General features: G+C 54.3%; 4 non-coding genes and 1 pseudogene across 4 annotated transcripts; all 5 read left to right on the plus strand.

Annotated features, from left to right (window-relative positions):
- Positions 1 to 2120: 2120 nt before the first annotated feature.
- LOC148806967 (U2 spliceosomal RNA) lies at positions 2121 to 2314 on the plus strand. The gene has a single exon (XR_016089060.1). It is a non-coding gene; the product is annotated as a U2 spliceosomal RNA (small nuclear RNA).
- A 781-nt stretch (positions 2315 to 3095) lies between these two features.
- On the plus strand, positions 3096 to 3286 carry LOC148806968 (U2 spliceosomal RNA). The gene has a single exon (XR_016089090.1). It is a non-coding gene; the product is annotated as a U2 spliceosomal RNA (small nuclear RNA).
- A 787-nt stretch (positions 3287 to 4073) lies between these two features.
- On the plus strand, positions 4074 to 4264 carry LOC148806969 (U2 spliceosomal RNA). Its single transcript, XR_016089091.1, has one exon. It is a non-coding gene; the product is annotated as a U2 spliceosomal RNA (small nuclear RNA).
- A 6741-nt stretch (positions 4265 to 11005) lies between these two features.
- Positions 11006 to 11215, plus strand: LOC148806970 (U2 spliceosomal RNA; annotated as a pseudogene).
- A 785-nt stretch (positions 11216 to 12000) lies between these two features.
- Positions 12001 to 12191, plus strand: LOC148806971 (U2 spliceosomal RNA). Its single transcript, XR_016089092.1, has one exon. It is a non-coding gene; the product is annotated as a U2 spliceosomal RNA (small nuclear RNA).
- The last annotated feature ends 378 nt before the right edge of the window (positions 12192 to 12569 follow it).

Genomic DNA, 12569 nt, shown 5'->3' on the forward strand with positions numbered 1-12569 from the left:
AGGGTGGTGGATGACACCTCCACCCTGGCCGGACCAGTGTCAGGGGCAGAACTGAGGAAAGCGATGCTCGGTTTGAAGAAGGGCACGGTCCCTGGCATTGACGGCCTACCAACAGAGTTCTACTCCACCTTCTGGAGTCATCTGGAGCCCTTCTTGGTGCAGGTCTTCAACGAGGCCCTGAACAGTGAAGACCTGGGCCTCTCCATGAGGACCGGGGTCATCTCGCTGATCTACAAAGGCGGAGACAAGGCGGACCTGGGAAACTGGAGGCCGATCCAGCTCCTGTGCACGGACTATAAGATCTTGGCCAGGGTGCTGGGCGGCCGCCTGAGAACGGTGATGCCGGAGCTGGTCGGGGCGGACCAGACATGTGGCGTGGCAGGCCGGAAGATCAGCTGGACCTTGCAGCTGATCCGGGACACCATCGCCTGGGTTGAAGATAGAGGCCTGCCGCTCATGCTGGTGAGCCTGGACCAGGCAAAGGCGTTCGACCGGGTCCACCATGGAATCCTGTGGGCGCTTCTGCGGAGGAAGGGTCTGCCTGACAGGTTTGTCAGGTGGATCAAGGCGCTATACACCGGCGCGAAATCCCGGGTATGTGTGAACGGAGCAGTAGGGAGGAGTATCCCAGTAAGATGTGGTGTGCGACAGGGCTGTCCTCTGTCGCCCCTGCTGTACGTGATCTATCTCGAACTCCTGCTGGACCAACTGAGGAGGGATCCTGCGGTGGCTGGAATACGAGTACCAGGTGGAGGCGGGCAGGAGGCGAAGATCGCCGCCTATGCGGATGACATCACGCTCTTCCTGAGCTCTGAAAGAAGCTTGGGGAGAGTGTTGGACACCATAGAGGCATACTCCAGAGGCACCGGCGCCCGTTTGAACCACGCCAAGAGCCTAGTGAAGCTGTTCGGGACCTGGGCATATGAGCCGGAGATCGTTGGGGGACTGACAACAACAACGGGCCCGGTTAAAGTCCTGGGGGTCCTTTTTCACACCACGGACTCCTCAGGCTTGAACTGGGCGGCCAGGTTCCGGAAGGTCAACCAGAAGCTGGGCCTTTGGCGGCAGCGTTCATTAACATGGATCGGAAAGGCGCTGGTGCTGAAGGTAGAAATTCTGCCCCTCCTGCTCCACCTGGCGGTCGTTTACCCCCTACCTGCAAGGAAGAGGAAAGAGCTCACGCGAGCCATCTTCGTCTTCGTGTGGGGGAACTCGTACGAGCGCATTAGAAGGAAGGATATGTGCAGGCCCGTCGAAGACGGTGGCAGGGGGATTCTGGACTTTCCAACTAAACTGGACTGCGCCTTTGTTGCAAACCTGTGTACCATCTTGTACAGCAACCCGCCTCACCTGTGCAGCTGTTTCGTGAGCCTCTGGCTCTCGGCACACATGCGACACCTGGCCGCCTGGACGAACACGACCCCGAAGGCCGAGCGACTCCCACTGCACTACCGCCACGCAGTGCAGTGGCTGCGGGCACACCCAGAGGTTCGGGACGGAACAGCAACGCTGAGCCATAGAGGAATGTACAGGACCATCGTGGCAGAAGACAGGCCAGCGATCCTGGGTGTGCCCCGGAACATCTGGCAGCAGGCCCAACCTAAGGGCCTGGATAATAAACTGAAAGACATGAACTGGCTCGGTGTATGGGGTCGACTGGCGGTCAGGGCAGTTATGCATTCGCATGGCCTGTCCAGACAGAGCCAGTGCCCGAGACAAGGCTGCACGGAGGAAGAAACAGTGAACCATGTCTTCTGGGAGTGCGGGTTTGCGCAGCAGGTGTGGAGGTCCAGCCGGCGCCTCTTCGTGCAGGTGGGTCTGGAGTTCCCCTTGTCACTCAGCCTGGTGATGAAAGGTGTGCCCGGTTCTCGAAGATGGAACACACGCTTTCTTCTGTGGCTGCTAGTCAGCTTAATCAAGCTCAGCATTTGGGACGCACGGACGGAGCTGATTAGGCATAACATTGAAGGAACAGTCCCAGGCATCCTCCAGAAGGTGAAAAGGGATGTGGTGCGGAGAATCCGATGGGACGTCAAGCGCTGGGGATTCGCAGCGGCTAAGGAGCGCTGGAAGGACTTGATCACGTGGTGTTAAGGTGGTGGGTAGTTTAAAGATTTAAGCACTTTTGTACTGTTTTCTAATAAAAACATAAAAAAAAAAATCTGTTCTTATCAGTTTAATATCTGATACGTCCCCCATCGGGGGACCACATATTAAACGGATTTTTGGAACAGGGAGCTGGATCAGGAGCTTGCTCCGTCCTCTCCACGCATCGGCCCGGTATTGCAGCGCCTCCGGGAACGGTGCACTACCTTCTCTCAGCGGTGAAAAGACAGACGTAGCTAGCAAGCAAGCGAGGTGGACCGGAGCTCCTTCCTCTCCGGTCTCGTCTCTCGTCCATCTGTGCGTCTCTGTGTCTCTCTCTCTCCCCCTCCCCGTTCCCGTGCTCCCTCCGTGCACTTTCCCGCGCCTCGACTCTCTCGGCAAGCAGGCCGGCCCCCTTTTCGGCTCCCGTGCGTTTTCCCTCCAAAAAACTTAGTTTTTTCCTCCTTTTTCCAGGGAGGCAGGCGTGGCTTGTGTGTGTGTGTGTGTGTGTGTGTGTGTGTGTGTGTGTGTGTGTGTGTCCCCGTCCTTGCAGGCGGGCCCCTTTCGACAGCCGGCCGTTTTCCCTCCAAAAAACTTAGTATATACACCTTTTCTTTCTTTTTTTCGGCAGGCAGGCAGGTGTGTGTGTGTCCCCGTCCCTCCCGAGAGAGCGCTGCCCCTTGCCTCTGCCCGCAGGTGCCGACGGTCCGCTTTCGCTTGCAGCTCACTCGGCACGGCTGCTGCTGGTGGGAGGGGCCTAAGCTAAGGAGGCCGGCCGGCTGGCGCCCCCCGCGGCTGCGGTCGTTGTCGGGCCGTTGACAGGAGATCAAAGAGCAGGGCCCCCGCCCGGGACTGGCGGGCAGGCAGGCGAGCAAGCAGGCAGGCAAGAGAGGGGGAGAGCGGAGTCCGGGCGGCCGGCAGCCGCGTGCGGACCGGGCTCCAGAGGCGTCGGCCTGCGCCGCTGCGCGCCAGCCGGACGCCCGCGCGCCCGCCCAAGGCCGGCGTCGGGCATCGCTTCTCGGCCTTTTGGCTAAGATCAAGTGTAGTATCTGTTCTTATCAGTTTAATATCTGATACGTCCCCCATCGGGGGACCACATATTAAACGGATTTTTGGAACAGGGAGCTGGATCAGGAGCTTGCTCCGTCCTCTCCACGCATCGGCCCGGTATTGCAGCGCCTCCGGGAACGGTGCACTACCTTCTCTCAGCGGTGAAAAGACAGACGTAGCTAGCAAGCAAGCGAGGTGGACCGGAGCTCCTTCCTCTCCGGTCTCGTCTCTCGTCCATCTGTGCGTCTCTGTGTCTCTCTCTCTCCCCCTCCCCGTTCCCGTGCTCCCTCCGTGCACTTTCCCGCGCCTCGACTCTCTCGGCAAGCAGGCCGGCCCCCTTTTCGGCTCCCGTGCGTTTTCCCTCCAAAAAACTTAGTTTTTTCCTCCTTTTTCCAGGGAGGCAGGCGTGGCTTGTGTGTGTGTGTGTGTGTGTGTGTGTGTGTGTGTGTGTGTGTGTGTGTGTGTGTCCCCGTCCTTGCAGGCGGGCCCCTTTCGACAGCCGGCCGTTTTCCCTCCAAAAAACTTAGTATATACACCTTTTCTTTCTTTTTTTCGGCAGGCAGGCAGGTGTGTGTGTGTCCCCGTCCCTCCCGAGAGAGCGCTGCCCCTTGCCTCTGCCCGCAGGTGCCGACGGTCCGCTTTCGCTTGCAGCTCACTCGGCACGGCTGCTGCTGGTGGGAGGGGCCTAAGCTAAGGAGGCCGGCCGGCTGGCGCCCCCCGCGGCTGCGGTCGTTGTCGGGCCGTTGACAGGAGATCAAAGAGCAGGGCCCCCGCCCGGGACTGGCGGGCAGGCAGGCGAGCAAGCAGGCAGGCAAGAGAGGGGGAGAGCGGAGTCCGGGCGGCCGGCAGCCGCGTGCGGACCGGGCTCCAGAGGCGTCGGCCTGCGCCGCTGCGCGCCAGCCGGACGCCCGCGCGCCCGCCCAAGGCCGGCGTCGGGCATCGCTTCTCGGCCTTTTGGCTAAGATCAAGTGTAGTATCTGTTCTTATCAGTTTAATATCTGATACGTCCCCCATCGGGGGACCACATATTAAACGGATTTTTGGAACAGGGAGCTGGATCAGGAGCTTGCTCCGTCCTCTCCACGCATCGGCCCGGTATTGCAGCGCCTCCGGGAACGGTGCACTACCTTCTCTCAGCGGTGAAAAGACAGACGTAGCTAGCAAGCAAGCGAGGTGGACCGGAGCTCCTTCCTCTCCGGTCTCGTCTCTCGTCCATCTGTGCGTCTCTGTGTCTCTCTCTCTCCCCCTCCCCGTTCCCGTGCTCCCTCCGTGCACTTTCCCGCGCCTCGACTCTCTCGGCAAGCAGGCCGGCCCCCTTTTCGGCTCCCGTGCGTTTTCCCTCCAAAAAACTTAGTTTTTTCCTCCTTTTTCCAGGGAGGCAGGCGTGGCTTGTGTGTGTGTGTGTGTGTGTGTGTGTGTGTGTGTGTGTGTGTGTGTGTGTGTGTGTGTGTCCCCGTCCTTGCAGGCGGGCCCCTTTCGACAGCCGGCCGTTTTCCCTCCAAAAAACTTAGTATATACACCTTTTCTTTCTTTTTTTCGGCAGGCAGGCAGGTGTGTGTGTGTCCCCGTCCCTCCCGAGAGAGCGCTGCCCCTTGCCTCTGCCCGCAGGTGCCGACGGTCCGCTTTCGCTTGCAGCTCACTCGGCACGGCTGCTGCTGGTGGGAGGGGCCTAAGCTAAGGAGGCCGGCCGGCTGGCGCCCCCCGCGGCTGCGGTCGTTGTCGGGCCGTTGACAGGAGATCAAAGAGCAGGGCCCCCGCCCGGGACTGGCGGGCAGGCAGGCGAGCAAGCAGGCAGGCAAGAGAGGGGGAGAGCGGAGTCCGGGCGGCCGGCAGCCGCGTGCGGACCGGGCTCCAGAGGCGTCGGCCTGCGCCGCTGCGCGCCAGCCGGACGCCCGCGCGCCCGCCCAAGGCCGGCGTCGGGCATCGCTTCTCGGCCTTTTGGCTGCGATACCAGTACGTGGCAGGCCCGCGGCTGGGGGAACAGTCAAGAGGAAGGAAGGTGAAGGCTTTTTTCTGAGCCTGCCTATAGGCTAGGCAGGAGCTTTTTTTTTCTTGTGGCGGAGACGGATCCGGCCATACCTGGAGAGATGGAGAGAAGACCGAGCGGCAGGGAGGCGAAGTTGCGGAACACCATTCGTTTTGTTTTGAAGGAGGATTGCGGAAACCAGGATTTCATCTACCGGGACGTTTTTGAAGATTTGGTCCTTGAAACGGCTTTGGGAGTGCGATGGGAGGACACCTTCTGCCTGCAGAGTTTTCCCGGGAAAAAGGTATACGACCTTTCATTAATCTCTGATGTACGATGTAAGGAAGTATGGGCAACTATAAATGCGCAACGGAATGAGGAGCCGCTAAAGGACTTTTATATAGAGCCTTTGTTTGCAAGGGAAGTGCGGTGGCTGACTGTTCATATGTTTAACCCTTATGTTGTGGAAGGAGACATTTTGATGTTTCTCAAGCGCTTTGTGGATGTGCAAGGTGAAGGGGTTAAGCAAATAGACCGGAAAAAATACTGGACTGGGAACTGGAGATACCGAGTGAGGTTCAGGTTCAGCGAGCAAGCAGCAGACGGTTTGGCGCATCCACCGGCGACATTTGCAATTGGCTCAGATCGGGGATACCTGTTTTACCCGGGACAGCCCCTCGCTTGCAGGCGGTGTGGGCAGGAAGGGCATATGGCCCTCAACTGTGAGACTCAAATATGTAGGCGGTGTGATGGGATTGGGCACACCTCGTCTCTGTGTACGGAGGAAATCAAGTGTAACCTCTGTGGAAAGCGAGGTCATGTTTTTAGGGAATGCCCCAGGAAGGCTGGCAGCTACTCGGCTGCCATTAGTAAGTCCTTGAGGGCTGAGAAAACCGACTCTGCTGACCATGAAGGTGAAGGAGGTAGAGCAGAAGATGGAGGCAGGGTGGCGGTTTCGGTTGTGAACACGCCATCAGAGCAGGAGGCAGCTGAAGAAGGGGTTGCTGGAGGTAATGCTGTGCAGGTGCAGAATGAAGAAATGGAGACAGGTCAACCAAGTGGTGAGAGCAGTGCCGGAACGCCTGGGCTGGCTTTTTTAAAACGAGCGGCCGAGGAGGTGGCGCAAGCGGAACCACTGGCTAGAAGGCAGAGTTGGGGAGAAGAGATGGATGAGAGGGAGGAGGAGGAAGGGGGCGCAGCCACGGCAAGGAGAACTGCGAAGAGGAAATCTGTGGGGTCAGAAGAGCTTTCCGCAAAGAAAGCGGGCAGAGAACGGGTGGGCTCATCACACAGTGACAGGCCTGAGTCTGGGACCCAAGGAGACAACTTACCTTCAGCCGAGGGGGAAGAAGAAGGGGAGATTCGAGAAGAAGAGGCAGTGGAGCTTCGCGGTAGCGCTTCCTCAGATTTCGACGAGACACCATGTGTTCCTGAAACGGCAGGCACTCACGAAAGTGGAGTTTCAATACTCACCCAAGCTCTGAAATCCGGCGCAGATCCACGGCAAGAGGAAGAGAAAGGCCTCTGGCTGGATTCGGAGTTGCCTCGGGACTTTGTGGAAGCCTGCAAATGGGATGAGAAGAAAAATAAGGTCCAGTGGCCTGTTGGGTTTGAGGAGCAAGAGATTCAAAAAAAAGAAATCAAGTATGAGTGTGTACTTGTAGGGAGGGACATTCAGCGGTTCCAGGTGTTTGGGAAAACGCATGCTGAAATAGTTGTCAAGAAAATCCTCTTTTCAGACATAGAGAAACGGTGGAGAAGCAATGGGGGTATGGCTAAGGAGGCATTTGCAGCTGGGGTAATTAGAACAGAGGGTAAAATAACGAAGGAGTTGGACGCGTCTGCTAATTTTCTCAGGCAGTGTGAATGGATGAATGGAAATGTGCGGTTCCCGGTACGAGCTGGTGGGCTAAAAAACATTCCGAAAGCTTTTCCGGGTGTTAAGTTAGACAGTGAAGGAAGATCAAGGAAAGTCTCTAGGTTATGCGTGTACGGGTCTAAGGAGAGTGAGGTGAGAGATGCATATATTGCAGCAATGAATATCATTAGAGGATGGGAAGAGAGAAAAGCTATTCTTAAATGAAGATCGCTACACTTAACACAAGAGGGCTTAGAGATAGAGTCAAGAGAACTGCTGTCTTTCAGTCCCTAAAAGACCTGAAGTTTGAGGTGTGCTTTTTACAGGAGGCGCACTTGAAGAATGAGAAGGATGTTGTGTTTTTTTCGCGTGAATGGGATAAGGGAGGATCCAAATGGAGTGTGGGTGGGGTTCACTCGTCGGGGGTGGGCATTTTGTTTGGTAACTGTGGAATGATTGTGGAGAATTGTAGTGTGATAGTGCCGGGAAGAGCCCTGAGTGTGGATGTATGTTATGGGAACAATAACTTTAGGTTTGTATGTGTGTATGCGCCCGCAATAAGTTCACTGAGAGCGGATTTTTATAAAGAGCTCTACCCGATATGTGCTACTAATAGGATGCTTGTCATCGGTGGTGATTTTAACGTTGATCTCAGTAGACAGGATGACGTGGGAGCTAAGCAGCTACGTGTGCTCCTAACCCGTTTCAACCTAGTGGATTGTGTTTTACGAGTCACAGCAGGTGCCGTGGCGCCCACCTGGAGGAACACAGCAGGAGTTGCGAGGCGCCTCGATTACATTTTTGCTTCAAGAGAGGTGAGAGTGGAGACAACGGCGGCGCGTCCGATGTGGTACTCTGACCACACGTTAGTGGAGGTTGAGCTGTGCCTATCGCAGAGGATGTATGGTCGAGGTATTTGGAGAATGAATGTTGAGATTTTGAAGGAGGAAAAGTATGTGGAAAGCATGAGGTTAAAATTGGATGAGTGGTGGTGTGCGAAGAAGGGGCACATCTCTGCCCTGGATTGGTGGGAGATAATGAAAAAGAAAATTAGAAAGGAGACTAAAGAATATAGCCTTAACCGAAGGAGAAGGGAGGCCAAGGAAGGGAGATTGCTGCAAGAAGAACTGAACAATCTCTACATGCAACTTAATGAGGGGACAGTAGTGAATCTTGACGAGGTGGCGGCTTCCAGAGCTAGACTGCAGGCTTATCACAAACAGAGGGCTAAGAGTTTTTTGTTCAAAGCACGAATAGACCTGTTGTTACAACAGCAGATGTGTGCTTCTTTTTTATTCAGGCAAGTGAGACGGCGGCAAAAGAAAAGACGAATGGATGGGGTTCGGGTAGATCAGGACAAGATTGTAGAGCACCCTGATGAGATGTTAGAAGCGGTCTATTCCTTTTACAAGAATCTCTTCTCAGCAGAAGCCTTAGAAGGAGTCTTAGAATCCGCTGCCCTTGGATGCATCTCCTCACGAGTGCCAGAGAGTGGCAGGCGTCTTTTAGAGAAGCCTATCACCATAGATGAACTTAGGGGAGCCCTGGCAGGGATGAAGAATGGGAAGGCGCCTGGTGTAGATGGTCTCCCTGCAGAATTCTATAAAACTTTTTGGGATTTGATAGGGCCCATAATGTTAGAAGTAACGCACGAGGTTTTCAACAGGAAAATGTTAGGAGACTCGATGCGAGAAGGGGTGCTGACTTTGTTGTTCAAAAAAGGGCAGGCAACTGATCTAGGCAATTGGAGGCCGCTCACGATGTTATGTACAGATTACAAGTTGATTGCTAAAGTTTTGGTTAACCGCATGAAAGAAGTGATGGGGACAGTGGTAGGGAAAGACCAGACCTGTGGCGTGCGGGGAAGGAGGATTGACTGGTCTCTCCAATTAATCAGAGACGCAATAGCGTGGTCCGAGCAACGGAATATTCCGCTAATATTAGCAAACTTAGATTTAGAGAAAGCTTTTGACAAAGTGTCGCACAATTTTTTGTGGGGCGTGCTGGAAAAGATGGGTTTTGGGACAATTTTTATAGGATGGTTGAAGACTTTATATACACAGGTGGGTAGCAGAGTGGTGGTTAATGGTTTTGTTGGCAAACTGGTGAGGCAACTTTCTGGGGTACGGCAAGGTTGCCCGCTGTCCCCTTTGTTGTTTGTCCTTTACATGGAACCATTTGCAAGGATGATAAACGGGGACCCAGGCATAGAGGGTTTACTGCTGCCTGGGAGTGGTGGAGAGCAGGTTAAGATGACTCTGTATGCAGATGATGTTACCTTGGTGTTGACCGCTGATCACAGCTTGCAAAGGTCTTTGGCCATCTTTGAGGACTTCGCCAGGGTATCAGGGGCCAGGCTAAACAGAAATAAAAGTAAAGTTCAGTTTTTTGGATCATGGAGAGACAGAGAAGGGGGCATATATGGCCTGGATTTCTGTAGAGGCCCTTTAAGGATTTTGGGTATCTCATTCCAAAAGCAGGGAACGGTGCACCATAACTGGCTTCAAGCTTTGGAGGCAATAAGGGTGCGATTGCTACGATGGGGTGACAAACACTTAACCTTTGTGGAAAAAGCAACTGTTTTAAAAGTGGACATTCTACCAGCCTTGATTTACTTGGCGAATGTATACCCGATGCCTGCGAGATATAATAGGTATCTCACTAGGGAACTTTTTGGTTTTCTTTGGAACAGAAGATACGAGTATATCAAGCGCCAGGATATGTACAGGTCAATTGATATGGGAGGTAGAGGAGTACCAAATATACCAATTAAGTTAAATTGTATATATGTGTCGGGGTTATGTGTTGCTTTAAGCCACTCTGTAGTGCATAGTTACCAGTTTTTTGTAAAGTTTTGGCTTGCCAACAGCTTGCGACATCTCACCTGTTGGAGGAACGACGTCCCGCACGGGGAGGACTTACCGTGGCATTACAGGCATGCGGTGTCCTGGGTCCGGAAGCATCGAGTGGCAGAGGATGTGCTGACTCTGCGCAACCACAGGGCACTGTACAGCGCTGTAATGGGACAAGAAGAGGACAGAATTGTGGGGAATGTGGCCGCCGAGACCTGGAGGAGGGTTCAACCCAAAGGTTTGCGGCCTGACATGATGGATCTGAACTGGCAGCTGGTCTGGAAGAGGCTTCCCGTGCGAGACGTCTTGCACAGGCATAAGCTGTCCAGACAAGCGGAGTGTCCTCGGGCAGACTGCCGGGCTAGAGAGACAATTGAACATGCTTTTTGGTTCTGTGTTTTTGCTCAGCGAGTGTGGGATAAATGTGCACCTTTATTGGAATCCGTAGAAGCTGGGTTTAAGGTAAATTTGGCCACTATAATGTTTGGGGTTAGAGGACGTGGGAGAACGAAAGGGGCGACATTCATATTGTGGTTTGTTGTGAGTTGTATTAAATTGTATTTGTGGGCGGCTAGGAACACTCTGGTCAAAAAAGGTGTGGTATGGAGTGTGAGTGGGGTTTACAACAAAATTGTGGGGGACATTAAGTGTATAGTGGCTGTAGATAAAGAAAAGTTACGGTATCACGCTGTAAAAGAAAAGTGGAAGTCTTTAGCGGACATTTAGAAGGATTGGTTGATTGATACCCAATAGCTATTTGTTTTTGTTAAGTATTTTTTGTCCGTTCTGTTCTTTTTGGATATGTTCAACGGAATGAATGGTAACTGGGAATCCGTAATGGACATTTGGGACTGGGCATAGTTTTTTTTTGAATCTGTAGTTTCCTTGTAAATTTGTAAATAGACTGTGTGGGAGATTTGGTGGGTGGGGGTTTAATTTGCATAAAGGGCGGGATCATGTAAATAGGGCTCGGGCTGTAGATCTTGTTTTGTGTATTTCCTAATATGTCGCTTCTTTTCTGTACGAATATCTGTTTTGAATTTAATTATGGGGTTGTTTTTTAGTGGGAAGAATAGTGAAGGGGTGGTTTGCGTTTATATAAGGACTGGGATTGTGATTCCTTTTGATTTAGCTGTGTAGTTGTTTTTGTTTTTGTTTTTGTGTTTGTAAATCGCTGTTTTTGACGTTTTGGTGTTTTCTTTTGTATTTTGTATAATAAAAAAAAATATAAAAAAAAAAAAAAAAAAAAAATCTGTTCTTATCAGTTTAATATCTGATACGTCCCCCATCGGGGGACCACATATTAAACGGATTTTTGGAACAGGGAGCTGGATCAGGAGCTTGCTCCGTCCTCTCCACGCATCGGCCCGGTATTGCAGCGCCTCCGGGAACGGTGCACTACCTTCTCTCAGCGGTGAAAAGACAGACGTAGCTAGCAAGCAAGCGAGGTGGACCGGAGCTCCTTCCTCTCCGGTCTCGTCTCTCGTCCATCTGTGCGTCTCTGTGTCTCTCTCTCTCCCCCTCCCCGTTCCCGTGCTCCCTCCGTGCACTTTCCCGCGCCTCGACTCTCTCGGCAAGCAGGCCGGCCCCCTTTTCGGCTCCCGTGCGTTTTCCCTCCAAAAAACTTAGTTTTTTCCTCCTTTTTCCAGGGAGGCAGGCGTGGCTTGTGTGTGTGTGTGTGTGTGTGTGTGTGTGTGTGTGTGTGTGTGTGTGTGTGTCCCCGTCCTTGCAGGCGGGCCCCTTTCGACAGCCGGCCGTTTTCCCTCCAAAAAACTTAGTATATACACCTTTTCTTTCTTTTTTTCGGCAGGCAGGCAGGTGTGTGTGTGTCCCCGTCCCTCCCGAGAGAGCGCTGCCCCTTGCCTCTGCCCGCAGGTGCCGACGGTCCGCTTTCGCTTGCAGCTCACTCGGCACGGCTGCTGCTGGTGGGAGGGGCCTAAGCTAAGGAGGCCGGCCGGCTGGCGCCCCCCGCGGCTGCGGTCGTTGTCGGGCCGTTGACAGGAGATCAAAGAGCAGGGCCCCCGCCCGGGACTGGCGGGCAGGCAGGCGAGCAAGCAGGCAGGCAAGAGAGGGGGAGAGCGGAGTCCGGGCGGCCGGCAGCCGCGTGCGGACCGGGCTCCAGAGGCGTCGGCCTGCGCCGCTGCGCGCCAGCCGGACGCCCGCGCGCCCGCCCAAGGCCGGCGTCGGGCATCGCTTCTCGGCCTTTTGGCTAAGATCAAGTGTAGTATCTGTTCTTATCAGTTTAATATCTGATACGTCCCCCATCGGGGGACCACATATTAAACGGATTTTTGGAACAGGGAGCTGGATCAGGAGCTTGCTCCGTCCTCTCCACGCATCGGCCCGGTATTGCAGCGCCTCCGGGAACGGTGCACTACCTTCTCTCAGCGGTGAAAAGACAGACGTAGCTAGCAAGCAAGCGAGGTGGACCGGAGCTCCTTCCTCTCCGGTCTCGTCTCTCGTCCATCTGTGCGTCTCTGTGTCTCTCTCTCTCCCCCTCCCCGTTCCCGTGCTCCCTCCGTGCACTTTCCCGCGCCTCGACTCTCTCGGCAAGCAGGCCGGCCCCCTTTTCGGCTCCCGTGCGTTTTCCCTCCAAAAAACTTAGTTTTTTCCTCCTTTTTCCAGGGAGGCAGGCGTGGCTTGTGTGTGTGTGTGTGTGTGTGTGTGTGTGTGTGTGTGTGTGTGTGTGTGTGTGTGTCCCCGTCCTTGCAGGCGGGCCCCTTTCGACAGCCGGCCGTTTTCCCTCCAAAAAACTTAG

This window comes from Atractosteus spatula, unplaced genomic scaffold (assembly GCF_055471065.1).
Source record: "Atractosteus spatula isolate fAtrSpa1 unplaced genomic scaffold, fAtrSpa1.hap1 Scaffold_42, whole genome shotgun sequence".
NCBI lineage: Eukaryota > Metazoa > Chordata > Actinopteri > Semionotiformes > Lepisosteidae > Atractosteus > Atractosteus spatula.